General features: G+C 42.9%; 1 protein-coding gene and 1 long non-coding RNA gene across 19 annotated transcripts in view; one reads left to right on the top strand and one right to left on the bottom strand.

Annotated features, from left to right (window-relative positions):
- OSMR (oncostatin M receptor) overlaps window positions 1-14420 on the bottom strand; it is a 56340-nt gene extending 41920 nt beyond the window's left edge. For 2 of the 18 annotated variants that reach the window (XR_010840106.1, XM_067030910.1), the window contains exon 1: window positions 14279-14380. The gene's annotated coding sequence lies outside the window, so the exon portion shown is untranslated. Of the gene's footprint in view, window positions 1-11873; window positions 12183-13723; window positions 13863-13912 lie in introns of those variants that run through there. The other 16 variants (XM_067030904.1, XM_067030909.1, XM_067030901.1 and 13 more) reach the window with 13 other exon arrangements.
- On the top strand, window positions 1828-3580 carry LOC136793985 (uncharacterized). Its single transcript, XR_010840108.1, has 2 exons — window positions 1828-1910; window positions 3445-3580. It is a non-coding gene; the product is annotated as an uncharacterized lncRNA (long non-coding RNA).
- Window positions 14421-16586: the final 2166 nt, after the last annotated feature.

Here is a 16586-nt window from a genome sequence, read left to right as displayed (position 1 = left end):
GATAATTTCCGGTTTTCCTTGTCTTAGAATAGGGTTGTGAACTACAGGTCAAAGAGCTTCACTGACTCAGCAGGTCCTCAGAACACTGGACAATCCGAGGGCTCAAACACTAAGCCCGGATGGCCTCAAGAAGGCTAACGTGTTCTTCCTTTCCTAATAAACGTCCAGTCAGGGGAAGTACTGAATTTCACTTTTCTCCTTCAAACTCTGACTTATCATGGAGAGAACAAAGAAAAATTCAGAGTCATCTTTAGCCTCCATCTAGTCCCCCTGGGCTTCATCAAAAGCTCGAAATTCCATGAACCAGATCATTCATTTTCACTGCCCACACCCTCCATTTATTTCCTTTAAATGGCATTTTACAAGAAATGGAGACGACAGTGAAGACCGGAAGAGGGTAAACCAAATCATTCAATTACTTTGGGGTGGTCAGACCTGCTTACACAGGAGCTCAAGTCTGCAAATGGCAGCTTTACTTCCTGATCCTTTAAGCACTGCTCTCTGCTACTTCAATTTCTGGCAACAGGTCATCCATACCGCACTAAAGTCTCCACTGGCAACTTCAGATAGGTTCCTATTACAACTGCATATCAAAGCCAGGGGAGAACTGACTCAAGAGAAAAGATCTTCTGCTGAGAACCAAAGGGAAGGCAAAGGAGAATGGCACAGTGAAGTGTCTGACACTCACTGTTCATTTAAACATCCATCCAATCCTAGTCGACGGCACAGGGTCCCATCCTCCTGGCATTTACGTCGCCCAAGGAACACAGGAGCCACCACGAGGGGAGCTCACCCCCTCAATTCAAAAGCAGGTGATTCCAGGAAATCCAAAAAAGAGGGGATATATGTGTACATATGGCGGATTCACTTCGCTGTATAGTAGAAACTAACACAGCACTGTAAAACAACTGTACCCCAAGTAAAAAAAAAAAAAAAAAAAAAAGCAGGTGATTCCGGGGGTGAGATGCAGGCTGCCTCGTGTCCTCTGCATGAAAGTGCTATTTAAGATGTTTGTAAAAAGGCGGAGTTTTAGTAAATCAAATATTTTACATATCACAAAAATTAAACAAGTCATGGGGCAGAGAAACTTAAAACTAGAAGTTAGAGGCCACCTACCCATTAAGGGTAACCAGAAACTAAAGAATACACGTTGTCATATACCAGAATTGAAAGATAAAGAGTATTTACAAGGGATGTACTTCTAAGGTCTGAGAATCACCAGGACAGTCCTGTCTGAAGCCCTACCCTTCCCCACCATCTCACACATGGCAGGTTGTGAAGCTGAGGACCTTAATTCCAGCAGCCACTTAGATTTCCTGGTTTTCCTTTCATCAGTTCTGATGGGCATGGTTTTACACACGCTGGACAGGTGGTAGCCGTGACCTAGTGGTCACTGCCTGCACAGAGCAAAGTGCTTATTTCCAGTGCTGTGACCGGGCAGCCACCATCCCGATACGTCAGGCTCCAGACCACCTCGGGACCTTTTACACAAGGATGAGTCCTAGCCTTGTCTGAAATCCTAAAATCAAAAAAGTTCATCAAAACCTGCAGAACAAGAGTCAGCAGATGGGAGAACCTCCCAGAGACCCCTGTGGAACCCACTTTGGGAAATGCCCTACGAACAGATTTCCTGTAGGCACAGAGCCTGACGCTGCTGGAAAAACACAGACACCAAGGGATCTGGGCCAGCTTCTTCCAAGCTCCAGGTGACTGCTGCACAGCCCACGTGGTTCCCCTCCACGCTTCTTACGTCAATCCTCCTCGAGTTACCGGACTCTGAGTGCATCAGCTATCTCCCTGTGAGACCCTCAGTAACAGAGTGAAAAGCCTGGAGGTGAAGGGGTGACCTGTGCAGAGATCCTGAGGTGGCAGAGCGCTGAGCATATAGTCAAGGAGCAACATGGAGCCGGGTGAGTGACACGAGAAATCACAGGGCATGTGGGGAGGCAGAGCAGACAGGGAAAACGCTTTAGAGACTTCGGCTTCCCTCTGAGTGAGATGCGAGCCACTGGATAGTTTTAAACAAAGGAGTAACATGGTCTACCTTATATTGTACAGGAAGGACCCCATAATGAAGACACTGAAGGGGGCAAAAGTGTCAGGTGGGAGTGCAGGTGGAGGTCACAGCCACAGTCCAGGGGAGACTGACGTTGGCTTAAACCTGGCGGCGGGGGGCGGCAGTGGCCATGGGAACGGTGATGAAACGGGAGAGATTTTAAAGATAGAGCTGGCAGGGTGTGCGGGGTGGTGACAAAGTGAGACATCGTGGATGGCTCCAAGAATTTTGGCCTGAGTCCCTGGGAAAATGGAATCACCATTAATGGAGAAGCAATAGGATTTAGTGGGCTGTATCAAGGACCCAACTTGTGACATCTCAATTTGAAATGCTCACTTGATATCCAAGTGGAGATGTCAGGTAGTTAGATGGATACATCCTGTGGAGGGGCCATGGGAGGGGTCGTGGCTGGGGGTATATATCCAGGCATGCTTGGTGCATACAAATAGTATTTAAAGCCATAGGACTGGAAGATCTCCAAGAGGGCGTACAGACAGAAAAGAGAAAGAGGTCCGAGCACATAGCTCTGGGGTCCTCTACACCCTACACTACGCCCCCTTATGCAGATCAAAATGAAAATCCAAGATTAGGCCAGGCTTTCCCACATCACCTCAAGGATGAGGGCTGGTGAGTCCTTCGGCTGCTTGGCACGTACCCCTACAGAAGCTCAGGGTGCACCAAGCAGGGTCTGGTTTTTCCTCTGAAGCTCTGCTTCTGACCCGAGAGAGGCTACCCAGCTCTCCCATTCATTCAACAGGCTTTCTCTCTCCACGACCGCGAGCAAGGAGCATTGCCACGTCCACTTTCCAGTAAGAAAAGGAAGTCTGGGAAGTACGAAGTGGCAGAATTCCGAAAGGAAAAATACTTTCTTGCCTTGTCCGCATGACTCTGTCCTTTCCCAAATCTGTTCTCTCTCTTTTGAAAAAACATTTCCCCAGTGTTTTAAAATTGAGGTATAGTTGAGGGAATTCCCTGACTGTCCAGTGGTTAGGACTCAGCACTCTCACTGCCGGGGCCCAGGTTCAATCCCTGGTCGGCAAACTAAGATTCCCACAAGGTGCACAGTGCGGCCAAAAAGAAAAAAAGAAAAGAAGGAGTACAGTTGATTTACAATATTGTGTTAGTTTCAGGCATACAGTAAGTTTATGTGTGTGTGTGGGTGTGTATAGAGAGAGATTATTTTCCATTATAGGTTATTACAAGCTGCTGAATATAGTTCCCTGCTCTACACAGTAATTCCTTGTTGCTTATCTATTTTATGTATAGTAGTTTGTATCTGTTATTAGAATTATGGGATTAACAAATCCAGACAAAATCTGTTCTTTATTTTGTTTGTTTGTTTGTTTTGTTGTTGTTGTTGTTTTTTGTTCTTTATTTTTATTTTTCAGATCTCCATTACTCCTACGTAGACTATGAGCTGCCTGAGGACACGTCTACATCTTATCCCGCAAGTGTATCACAGTGAACCAGAACATAGTTGCTACCCAGTCAATAGCCAGTAAATGAACAAAACCTTGGACCAATTTTCTTGCATTCTCTCTTCCTTGCTTTCAAGTTTATTTTAATTAAAATAGATTCTTTTTCAGGCCCTTCTACATTTTCTGTGGCCAAATGTTGCCGAATTCAGTCTTTCATTGACATTCCTTCTCCGGAGGAAAAAGGGAGGAAAGAAAAGAAAAATTACTCAGTCCTTTTGGAGAACTTCTCATTCAAATCTTGTCTCTTTGCAACAAGAAGATGCCTTTGAATATCCCTCATGTGTAATACTACACTTGAGGGATTTTCCAATATCTACTACACGTGTAATGAAAACACAGCTTTTGAAAAATCTGCCCCTCTTCACTAGCACTCCTTGTTCTGTCATTACAGAAATATTTATTCCTGAGAAGTTTCCCCGACGCAAATAATCCCCATGGGAAGCAGCTTAATCCATCACTTGCTTCCCAAGAACGTGCGTGTGTTGCCAAACTCTTCAAAATTGGCTGGGTGCCCCAATGATGTCATATGCAAATACTATTTTAAAGAAGCAACTGTTCAAGTAGGACACGCGCTCCGTGTGTGTACCTTGTGAAAGAGTTCTATGTGGCAGTACAAAGAGTTGCATGCCACTTCATGGAGGATGCCCACATTTTCCAGGTTCTGTTCTTTTTTTTTTTAAGAGCCCTGCCTTTTGTCTTCTGGAGTCCCTTTGAAAGGGCCTCCACCGTTACAACATAGGGATGATTACTCACAAGGTTTCACCCCAGTTCCACCACCCCTTCCTCCTTAAGTATCTATCACTCGGAGGCACGCACAGTGTTCAAGCACTTCTTCCCCGCCCTCTAAACCTACCCACTTAAGTGTTTCTACTAGTTTTGTAAGGTCAATCCTGATTTATGAGACTGAACTGACTCACAGCTCATCTTCTTTTTTTAAGCAATGTTTAGTTAACGATTCTTGGAATCTGTGATTCCAGATAGGAGTAAAGTTGAGTCTCTAAGTTGTATGTGAAGTCAAAGAAAGAACTGGAAAACCTGGATCCAAGGAATATTCTGGACCCAAAGAATATTTAGGCATTTAGTAAATGCTAAAGGTGATACTTCATTTGAGAAAAGATACATTATTCACCCAAATGGTACTGGAACTAACTCAGACATGTATGGGAAAAGGAAGCTATAACAGTTAGGTACAGGTACTCTGACATAAGACTACTTAGGGTCTAATCCCCCCTCTGGCACTTAATAACTATATGACTATAGACAAGTTACTTAAACCATCTAGGCTTTAATTTTCTTTTCTGTAAAATGAGAATAAATAACCTACCTCATAGGATTGCCATGAGGATCAAATGAGATTATGAGAACATACACACAGTAAATCCAATTAATGTTAATTTGATCATTATTGCTACTGCTTCATTTCCTTCAATAAAATAAAATTTAGATGAACAAAGATGTAAATGCAAGACCATTAGCTTTACTAGAATAAACAGAGAACTCATAAAACTCAACATCAAAAAAACAAACAACCCAATTAAAAAATGGTCAGAGGGCCTGAATAGACATTTTTCCAAAGAAGACATACAGATGGCCAATAGGCACACGAAAAGATGCTCAACATCACTAATCATCAGGGAAATGCAAATCAAAACCATAATGAGTTATCACCTCACACCTGTCAGAATGGCTACCATCAAAATACAACAAATAGCAAATGCTGACAAGGATGTGAAGAAAAGGGAACCCTCTTGCATTGTTGATGGGAATGTAAATTGGTGCAGCCACTATGGAAAACAGTTTGGAGGTTCCTCAAAAAATTAAAAATAGAACTCCATATGATCCAGTAATTCCACTTCTGGGTTTCTATCTGAAACAAATGAAAACACTAATTTTAAAAGATGTATGCACCGCTATGTTCATTGCAGCATTATTTACAATAGTCAAGATATGGAAGCAACCCATGTGCAAAAGATAAATGGATAAAGAAGATGTGGCATATGTACACAATGGAATATTACTTAGCCATAAAAAGGAATTCAATCTTGGCATTTGCAACAACATGAATGGACCTAAAGATTATTATGATAAATGAAATAAGTCAGAGAGAGAAAGACAAATACCATGTAATTTCACTTATAATGTGGAATCTAAAAACTATAATAAATGAACAAATATAACCAAACAGAAACAAAGTTGTAGATAGAGAGGACAAATAGGTGGTTGCCAGAGGGGCAGGGTTTGGGGAAGGAGAGAAATAGTGGAGGGAGATTAAGGTATATAAACTTTCAGTTACAAAATAAATGAGTCACAGGTATGAAATGTACAGTGTGGGGAATATAGTCAATAATTATGTAATATCTTTGTATGGTGACAGATGACTAGACTTATGGCGATCATTGGAAATGTATAGAAATACTGAATCACGATGTTGTGTATTAGGAACGAACATAATGTTGTAGGTCGATTACACTTCAAAAACAAACTATTAGAAAAAGAGATCAGATTTCCAGCTACCAGAGGCAGGGAGCAGGGGGAGGGGGAATTGGAGGAAGGCAGGCAAAAGGTACAAACTTCCAGTTATGAGACAAATAAATATGAGGGATGTAATGTGCAGCATGATAAAGATAATTAACGGTGATGTACGTTACATATGAGAGTTATTAAGAGAGTAAATCCTAAGAGTTTTCATCACAAGGAAGGTATTTTCTCTATTTCTTTAATTATGTATTTACATGAGATGATGGATGTTCACTAAACTTATTGTAATCATCACTTCATGATGTATGTAAGTTAAATCATTATGTGTACACCCTAAACTTATAGAGTGTTATATGTCAATTATATCTCAGTAAAAATGGAAGAAAAAAATTACTAGAATAAAACATAGGAGAATATTTGTATAATCTGTCCAAGCATGATACAAAACCAGAAGCAAAAAAAGGTAAAGACTGCTATACCAATCAAATGAATACTGAAAATTTTTGGTGATATAATAGGTCCAAAACCAAACTGGGAACAATAGTTTCAATACTTATGTCACAAGGTTACTATCCCTAATATATAAAGAGCTCTTAGAAATCAATAAGAAAAGACAAGAAACTCCATAGAAAAACTGGCAAATGACATGATTATGTAATTCACAGAAAAGAAAGAAATATTAATAACCAAAAAGAGAAAAAAGAAAAACTGGACACTATCACTAAAAATTAAATACATGCAAATTAGAGAAGTAGTCGTGTATATCTCTGTGTGTGTCTGTGTGGTGTCCAATTGGCAAAGCTTAAAAAGGTCTTAATACCTAGCACTGGTAAGACTTTGAAAAAGTAGGCATTGCTACTCACTGATGGTCAAAAAGCACAACTTTAACAAGGTCAATTTGGCAATATCTGTTAAAATTTTAGTATGCATTACCTTTGATGCAGAAATACTATTTCTGGAATTTTGTCCTCTGTTCATTGTAACATTGTTTTTATTGAGGAAGAAATTAAACAATCTAAATATCCATCCAAAGAAAGTAGAAAATTTAATTAAGGTGCATTTCTACAAAAGAATATTATCAAGCTGTTAAAAAGGATGAACTAGAATCATGTGTTGACAAGGAAGAATGTCCAAAAAATATTGAAAGAAAAAGCAAGTTTCAGAAGAGTGTGTGCCGAAAACCACCTCTAGAAGAGAAGTGTGGCAACCGTACAGCTATGCCACTCAGAGCTCCCTTCGAAGGAACCTACTGCATAGCTTCCTGACAGCCTCCATTGCCACACCTTTGGATCCACTGCACATTCACACCCAAGCCCACAGTGCCCCCTGGCTGCTCCCATCAAATATCAGACCAAGTCTTCACCCGACATGGGGCTCCTCTAATAGACAACCTTTGATCAAAGCCTCCCCATCCCTGGCTGGAACTTTCTCAGAGCTGCACTGTAGCTGGAAGCTCTTCCTTTCCAATCTTCCTTCTTCCCTATCCCCTTTCGCAGGACTCAGACCTGCAGTGGGTTTGGAGGTACTCTCTGCCTATTCCTGCTCCCTTTTCCCTTTATCCTTCACAATGCTTTCCCAAAAGATCTCCTGCACATCTATTTCTGCCTTGCTGTCTCCTACTTGAAGGATCCAAACTGGCCCCAAAAGACACACCCAATTACTAAGACTTATAAATTTAGAGCTTGTGTGGGGGAAGGGAAGCGAGTAGGATGAGAGCAATGATAGATCCCTCTCAAGTTATGTAATTCTGCAACAGAAAGCATTCTTTAAAACGTGTGTGCATGTGTGTGTGTGTGTGTGTGTGTGTGTGTGTGTGCTTTACAAATATTGGGTTCAGTCTTGTGCAAGTACTGGCAATTCCATTATTTCCACACATATATCCCAACAGGGGTAAACTAGTCAAAAGTGTTTTGTGATTCAAATCCAGCCCATAGCTGTCAAACAGATCTGAAAAAAGGTTGATATTTTTTAGGTATTGGATCAGTCTATGAGGGTGTCATGTATTTCCCTACAAAAAAATGTGATCTCTCAGGTCCTGAGAAAATGCAGGCACTTTACTAATGCATTTTCAAACAGAAAGTAACCAATGTCCCAGATAGAAAAATATACTGCCATCCTCTTTAGACAGATGGGCACACTAGATTGAGATTAACTTGCTCAAAGTCCCCTGTTAGGAAGACTGGGAGTAGAGAGAATTGACTAAGAGATAATGTGATGTGTGAGAAATATACTCACATGAGAGCGTAGCTCTTGTTGATTTACCTCTTCTCAAGATCTGTCACACACTGTTCTCACACAGCAGAACCTCAGTCCATGTTTTCTAAGAGTTCTTTTTAATCTTACATTTAATCTTACGTTTTTCCAAGTGTTCCTTATGTCTTATGTTTTTCTCTTTGCTAAGACACTTGTAATTCTGGCTTTTCTATCAGCTGACTTACATTTCATACTCAGACTGGATATATTTTATGTGGCTGTCTTCATCATAAATCAACAGTTTTAAATAATCCACATAGTTAATTGTCTCAGTGATTTCAGATCTAAGAATAGAATTTGTTGTTATATTTAGCATTTTCACTAACTCTCTTTTCATAAGGAAAACAAAAGAAAAAGAAAAAAGGAAGGGAGGGAGGAAGGAAGAAAGGAAACAGTCTAAATATAATTTAGTTCTTTAGCATATAATATTAAAAGAAAGCAATTTACAAGTCATGTCAATCACATTTATCCCCAAAGGACATACTGTCACTAGCAGCATAATTTTAAATATCAGTGAGAGACTATATATGCAAAGTGGGGGATAAAAATCTGCATTTAAACAAGATCCCCAGGTGATGCAGATACACACTGAAGTTTGAGAAGCACTACTATGTTCAATATTTATTACATATTTTTGTCTCCTAGGACACTATGGATATATGAAGGAGAAGATTTACCAATTCTTGCTCTGACAAGGCACACTGCAGTGCCCACAGAAAGATAGGAAGGGAAATGTGAAAATGATCCCAGCTAGAACGTATTGGGTGCTAACCCTCAGCTAGGTGCTTTGCTAAGTGATTTACATGCATTTATTAATAGAATACTTATAACAGCCCCCTGAAAAGAGATTCAATTATTATCCCCATACAAAGATAGGGAAATTAAGGCTAAGAAAGGCTAAAAGTAACTTGTCCAGGTTGACACAGTCAATTCACACCTTGAGCCATGTGAGTCACTCGCCAGTCACATCACACTGCTTCCTGCATGTGTGAAGGGTATACGACAATTGACATTAAGGCATAAAAAAATAACTGATAATTAGAAAGCCAAGAAAATCTTAAGAAAAATTCCAATAGGATTTTATTAAACTTGACAAGTTATTTGTAAAGTTTATACAAAATGAAAATGTATGAGAATCACTTTCAAAAAACGTTCTGAGGGAAAAAACTACAAACATATACTCCTAGATATAAAAATATACCATCAAGCTGTAGCATTTAACACAGGTGATACTGGCAGAAGAAGAGACAAAAATAGATCAGTGAAATAGGGTAGAATCCTGAAACAGGGCCTTATATAAAGAGGAATTTATTTTACTGTAAAAATAGAATTTCAAATGAGTTAGAAAAAGTTGTATGATTATATAAACGGTATTGGATCAACTGCTTAAAACTTAAGAAAAAAGTTAAGTTACATTTTACCTTTCATCTTATACAAAAATCTGAAATATTGAAGAGCTAAATGTAAAACCAAAATAATAAAAGTATTAGAAAAAAAAATCTTAAAAATAACTTTTAGGTGAAAATGACCTTTCTAAGCTAGACAAAGCACAGAAAGCATGAGATTGCAGAGTTGATTACACAAACATTTAAAACTTCTGTGCAGCAAAAGATAGTTAAAAATAAAAGCATTGGGCTTCCCTGATGGCACAGTGGTTGAGAGAATCCACCTGCCAATGCAGGGGACACGGGTTCAATCACTGGTCTAGGAGGATCCCACATGCCGCAGAGCAACTAAGCCTGTGTGCCACAACTACTGAGCCTGCGCTCTACAGCCCATGAGCCACAACTACTGAGCCCACGTGCCACAACTACTGAGCCCGTGCATCACAACTACTGAAGCCTGCACGCCTAGAGCCCATGTTCCGCAACAAGAGAAGCCACTGCAGTGAGAAGCCCGCATACTGCAACGAAGACCCAACGCAGCCAAAAATAAAAAATAAATACATAAATTTATTTTAAAATAAATAAAAGCATTATGAATGGATAAGCAGAATGTGGTATACATAAACAATGGAATATTATTCAGCCTTAAAAAGGAAGGAAATTCTGATACATGCTACAGCATGGATGAGCCTTGAGGACATTTTGCTAAGTGAAATAAGCCAGTTACAAAAAGGCAAAGACTATATGATTCTTCCATTTATATGAGGTACCTGGAGTATTTGAATGCATAGAGACAGAAAGTAGAATGATGGCTGTCAGGGGTTGGGGAGAGGGGGAATGGGGAATTATTTTTCTAATGGGTACAGTTTCAGTTTTGCAAGATGAAGAGTTCTGGAGGTGGACGGTGGGGATGGTTGCACAACAGTATGATGTACTTAATGACACAGACCTGTATACTTAAAATGATTAAAATGGTAAATTTTATATTATTTATTTTATCATAATAAAAATTTGGAAAATGAGCATTACACTAGAAGAAATATTTGCATCATCTACAACACACAAAAGATTAAGAAAATGAGTACCTGTAGAGCTTCTTCAGTAAACAGAAATAAGAGAAAGCAACTCAGTAGAAAAGTGAGCAAAGGATACGCACAGGTAATTGACAGGAGACACACATGATCCATAAATATTGTGTTTAGAAATATTAAATTGCAGCAATAATCAGCAAAATACAAATTAAAATGCCTTATTGGGTTTCACTCATTTACCAGATTTGAAAATTTAAATTTAAAAAAAAAAGAGATAACACCTGGTTTTAGGAAGGATGAGGGAAATAGAGTCTCATGGGCTGAGTTTAAATTAGTACCTGGTGTGGGTCAGTGGTGCAATTTGAAGGGTTTTATCTATCAAGTTGAAAAATGGATAAACCCTTTGACTCACAAATCCCTCTCCTGGGATATTATACTCAGGCTTAAGCACAAAGATGAATGCACAATCTTCCCTGAAGCACTGTTGCTAATGCTGAATAATTTTAAACAACTCAAATGTCCATCAATAAGGGAAAGGAAGAATAAATGTCTCTAATTAAAATAATAAGAATAAGCATTATTACTTTAGAATAACACGTTGCCATTAGCAAAAGAGGTACATACAGAGATGTTAGATCTCTAAGACTTGGGGGTGAAAAAGTAAGCTGCACAATGATAGTAAGATCTCATTTACATATATTAAAACATAGTGTAGGCCTTCCCTGTTGGCACAGTGGTTGAGAATCTGCCTGCCAATGCAGGGGACACGGGTTCGAGCCCTGGTCCGGGAAGATCCCACATGCCACGGACTAGCTAAGCCTGTGCACCACAACTACTGAGCCTGAGCTCTAGAGCCCGGGAGCCACAACTACTGAGCCCGCCCACCACAACTACTGAAGCCCGTGCGCCTACAGCCTGTGCTCCGCAACAAGAGAAGCCACCGTAACGAGAAGCCCGTGCACCACAACAAAGAGTAGCCCCTGCTCGCCACAACTAGAGAAAGCCCGTGTGAAGAAACGAAGACCCAACAAAGCCAAAAATAAAGTAAAATGAAATAAATAAATAAAAAGATAATTGTACAATTAAAAAAAAAAGAAAAATATCTTTAAAAAAACATAGTGTATATATACATATTATGCAATTGTATAGAAAAGAAGAAATCTTGGAATAGTAGGTACCAACCTGAACTTACCCTTTTCTGAGTGGGAGCAGGAGTGACCAAGGTTCTGCATTTCATTTCATATAGTTCTTATATATATTCACTTATTATTTGCATTACTTTTAAAACACAAAAATAAAACAGACAACCTTGTAAAAGCAAGGACACAGCTGCTGGAGAAGAAACTTGTGCTTTACAGAGCAAGGAAGCCTGCTTGGAGGGAGGGGTATTTCTCACAAAATCTTATTTGTCTTATATTTACCCCTTTCATATATTTTTTTCAATCGAGGAGGACTTCCTCCCCCAGGGAAAAGAGAGCCAGGGCTCAGTGTTCCTGTAAGTGAGCAAGATGACACTCAGTTTTCCTTCCACTCAAGCCAAAAATCCTCCCACAAGGAAAACACACGCCTTCCTCTTGTCAAATCACAGTACCACCGATTCCTCTTTCAACACCCTGATAGTTTTCCCGATTTGGTTCCTTTTTCAGGACAAAGGGTTACAAGAAACAACAGAGACTCTGGAACACCTCTCTGCACCCCTGTAGATGTTCCTGCTCTTTCAGGTTAAAGAACGGGGTAGAAGGAAAAGACTCAGTGTGTAAGTGTTCTCCCCAGTGTGGCTCCAGTCCCCGTTGGACACCTAAGACCAGCCCTTTCCTCTCAAGGTGGCCTTTGATACAGAAGGTTTAGACACATTTGCTGAGTCAACAGGAGACAGAACAGGTACCTCAAGGGGGCAAGTTACAGCTGAGCATTAGCTCTGTCCAACAATCACGTTAGCTGGTGAGCTCCCTGCCACTGGAGGCATTCTAACAATACTGAACGCTATCTGGGAGATGCCAAACTTAGCACGCCCTGAAGATTCTGAGTAGGCAGGTGAAGCTGGAGTCCAGCGCTTTGAAAAGCTTCAAGAATGATTCTAAGACACAGCTAAGTTTGGGAACCCCTGGCCACTATGACCCTTTGGAGCCTTTCAGCTTCAAGCGTCTCTGAGGGCATTTTAAAGCGACCCAGGAGAGAGACAAAGCAGGACAAAAATGAAGCACCACAAGTGGGGTGGGGGTGGGAGACACTCCATAAAGGGTCCTAGAGTTTGAGGCACAACACAGTGGTTATAAGCAGATTCCAAAGCCAAATCCTGACTCTGTCACCTGCTAGCTGTGTGACCACAGACAAGTTACTTAACCTCTCTGGGTCTCAGTTTTCTCACTGATAAAATCAGAATGAGAAAACTGCTACCTACCTCACTGGTGAAGCTTAAATCGTCTAGCATATGTACAGTACTTAGAATAGTGCCTGGTCCCATAGTTAAGTGTGAACCATTATTATTTTGCAGAGGAGGAGACAGAGGCTGAGGCCATAAAGTTAACCTGACCCAAGTCCCAAAGTCAGTTTAGACTTTTGAAAAAGACCCAGAGCTTCTTTCCTTCTAGCTCAAATGAAATACACTACATTCAGTTCTATCATATCCTCTGCCTACATCGACCCCTCTTGATTGGAGAAGAAGCTTGTTCAGCCTTCAGGCTTGTCAGTTACCAGGCGTCCCTGCTCAGTGGCACGGCGCACTGTGCTTCCCACCATAGGACAGGCCGGCAGGACGGATGGATGCGTGAGCGGGCCAAGGACTGTCAAGAAAGGGCTCTGGGTGTCAGGGGCAAAAAACCCCGCGCTTCGCGACGTCAGTGCCACCGCGGCCAGCTCTACGGTCTTGGACAAGTTATTGAACCCCTCCGTGCTTTTTGCCTAGGAAAGGTTTGTCTATAAAAGGTTGAGGGGTGGGTTAGTTACAAATGCAAGGTTCCCAGCGCCCAGCCAGACACCTCGGCGCTCCTTCCATTAGCTTGGCGTCTACCCCAGACACCTCCCCGGGATTTCCCGCTCCACCTGCGCGTGAGCGCCTCCCGCTTCCAGGTGTAAGTAGAGACCGGGTGGAGGGAGATCGCTGACTGCAAGAGGAATGACTGTCAGGTGGGAGTCAAGGGAGCGTGAGGCGAGGCTGGAGACAGCAGTTCACTCTGGAGTGCTGGGAGAGAGGCAAAAGTGGGTCAAATGGGAATTTTAACTCCCAACTACCTGCGAAAGAGGCGGTGGGATGGCGAACGTAAAAGCCGGGTAGGAACCGTCGTGGTGTCCCCAGCAGCGTGCGCTCTGGGAAGAATTAGTATTCCGGTGTTACGCACCAGGCCGGCGCGCCACGGGTGAGGACCCCTCAAAGCACCGTCTCGGAGCAGAGCGAAGCCCGAATCAAAGCAAACGCGGGGCCTCGGCGGCGCCAAGCAGGGGAGAAGACGGCTGAGCTCCGGGCAGCGTCCAGCCGGGAAGGGCCGGCAAAGGGGTCGGATTCTTCCCGACGCCACCCGGGTCCGTCCGTCGGTAGAGCCACGGAGGGAGGCGGGGCGCGCGGAGGGGCGCGGGACGGGCGGTCGGGTGGGTACTCACCCCGCGGGCGGAAAGCACCGCGAGCCGGGCTGAGTCGTCGGCTTGGCTGCAGCCAAGTGTGGACGTGCAGGGCCGGCCCCGTGCCCGCGCTATGAATCAGCTGCGGGGCGCGCGCCCAGGGGCGGGAATTACGGGAAAGCCGCGGGGGAGGGCAGAGGGCCGAGGACTTGTGCAATTTCCCGTCTCGCTGCGCACTCTTGGCACTCCTGGGACCCACAGGAATTCGCCTCCTTTGGGTCCCCGGGGGGAGCGGACGGGACCCTGCAGAGGTGCGGGCCCCCGGACGCGGAGGCCGGGTGGGGACCGGCGGGAAAGGAAGTGGTAGAGGCCTGGCAAGGAAAAGTGGAAACCGAAAACTCGGCAGGCCGGGCATCACGTCCCCGTGCCGCGCTGCGTACCCTGCCTGCCGGCCACCCCGCGGGCGCAGAGCTAAGCCGGTGGGATCCCGCGGGGACACTTGTTATCCCAACCTAGAGGCAGAACCCCTGGGCTCCCGGGCAGAAAGTCTTTGGGTAAAAGACAAGCGCTCCAGGCAAACTTCTTAACTGTGTTTCCGCTTGGCGTTCAGAGCAATACAAATAAAAAGTAGAGCTCTAGGATCCTACTTCGCGTTCCTCTCTAGAAACGCCCTGTCACAGTCTCGCCGGCAGCAACTGTCCTGAAACCTTAGTTTCACAAAGAGCTGCGTGTGCTGCAGCATGGCTTACTTTTCCTCTTAATAATGCCATCCAGACTTTGAAATACGTATTTCAGATACAGGGCCTTTGACATGCATATTTGCCCTCTCCTCGTAGTTATATGATGGACTCTGTAAAGGCTTATCGACTTTGGAGCTGGTATGGAAACCAACTGAATACGGTTGCTATGGTGGTAGCCTTGGACCCAGAGAGGAGAGTGGGGGGCTCAGGTGTCGGGCAGGGATGCCCCGCAGCTCCGGAGGCTTGTCCATGGGGCCTTGTTCTGGTCAGCTAAGCCTGGTGGGATTCAGGTACTGCAAAGTACCACAGATGGCAGGGACTGGGGGAACCAAGAGTAATCAAGAAGGGTCGCCCATGAATCATATCTTAGAATCACTTATGGAATTGACTGGATGGCTCAAAATAATGTCAGCATCAGCCCAAATGTTACTTTTATGTTTGTCCTTTTTGCTCCTTTATGTCATTTTTTGCTCTCCTAATGCCATCCCAGGGAAAGAATTCTTTTTAGGCCTAAATACACATAATATCTAATGGTGCCACAAAGACAGCGTTACTATGCTCCATATAGTAAATGTTTGATGATAATGAAGTTAAAGGTACTTTTGTCTAAATAAATGAATGGTCCTTTGCCACACCTCTCATTACTCCAAGAGTCTGTTTTTTTTTTTTAAACGTCTTTATTGGAGTGTAATTGTTTTACAGTGGTGTGTTAGCTTCTGCTTTATAACAAAGTCGATCAGCTATACATATACATCTATCCCCATATCTCCTCCCTCTTGCGTCTCCTCCCCCCCACCTCCCGCATCGCACCCCTCTAGGTGGTCACAAAGCACGGAGCTGATACCCCTGTGCTATGTATGTGGCTGCTTCCCACTAGCTATCTTTTTACATTTGGGGACCTGGTCTGACAGAGGTTCCGTAGCCACACAGATGCCTACACTAATGGAGTCCAAGAGTTTTTTTAGGGTCCATTAGTTTAGCCATCCGCATGGCTACGGAAGCTCTGTCAGACCAGGTCCCAAAGGGTTAGGAAGCAACCCAGGAAAGAGACAAAGCAGGACAAAAATGAAGCACCCCGAGTGGGGTGGGGGTGGGAGACACTCCAAAAAGGGTGTCTCGGATTCTCTGTTTCACTGAGTGAAAAAAAATGTTAATTTCTTCTTTACAGAAACAGTTCAGAGGGGTGTTTCTTATTAGAGCAGATGAGATGACATAAAAAATATTGAGTGTGATGAATTTCTGCAAAGTGAGTCTTCACTTACTTTGGGCTACTATAACAATTGAAAGAAACTGAGTTACAAAAAATCGGTGTTGTTGGTTCCTGACCTCAGAGAATTCCCCTAATGAAATTCTAAATTTGCCCCCTTACACAAAGGTCAAGGAGAGGTAGACCCATTCAGATTGGTAGGTGGCAGTGTTAAAAGGCAGGGAATTTACATAGAAGGCTTATCTCAGGCGCCAGCAAGATAAATACATCTCCTCTCCTGCCTGCCAGAATCTTAAAAGTTTACATAGAAGCCTTAATGGGGTTCAGTCCTGTGTACAGACCACATGATCTCAACAACACATTACTCTCTCAAGGCTACATCCTTGAAAATGGCTCCTGATAC

Source organism: Kogia breviceps, chromosome 4, assembly GCF_026419965.1.
Source record: "Kogia breviceps isolate mKogBre1 chromosome 4, mKogBre1 haplotype 1, whole genome shotgun sequence".
Taxonomy (NCBI): Eukaryota; Metazoa; Chordata; class Mammalia; order Artiodactyla; family Physeteridae; genus Kogia; species Kogia breviceps.
Note: the sequence above shows the minus strand (reverse complement) of the source record. Positions and strands in the feature narration are given on the sequence as shown.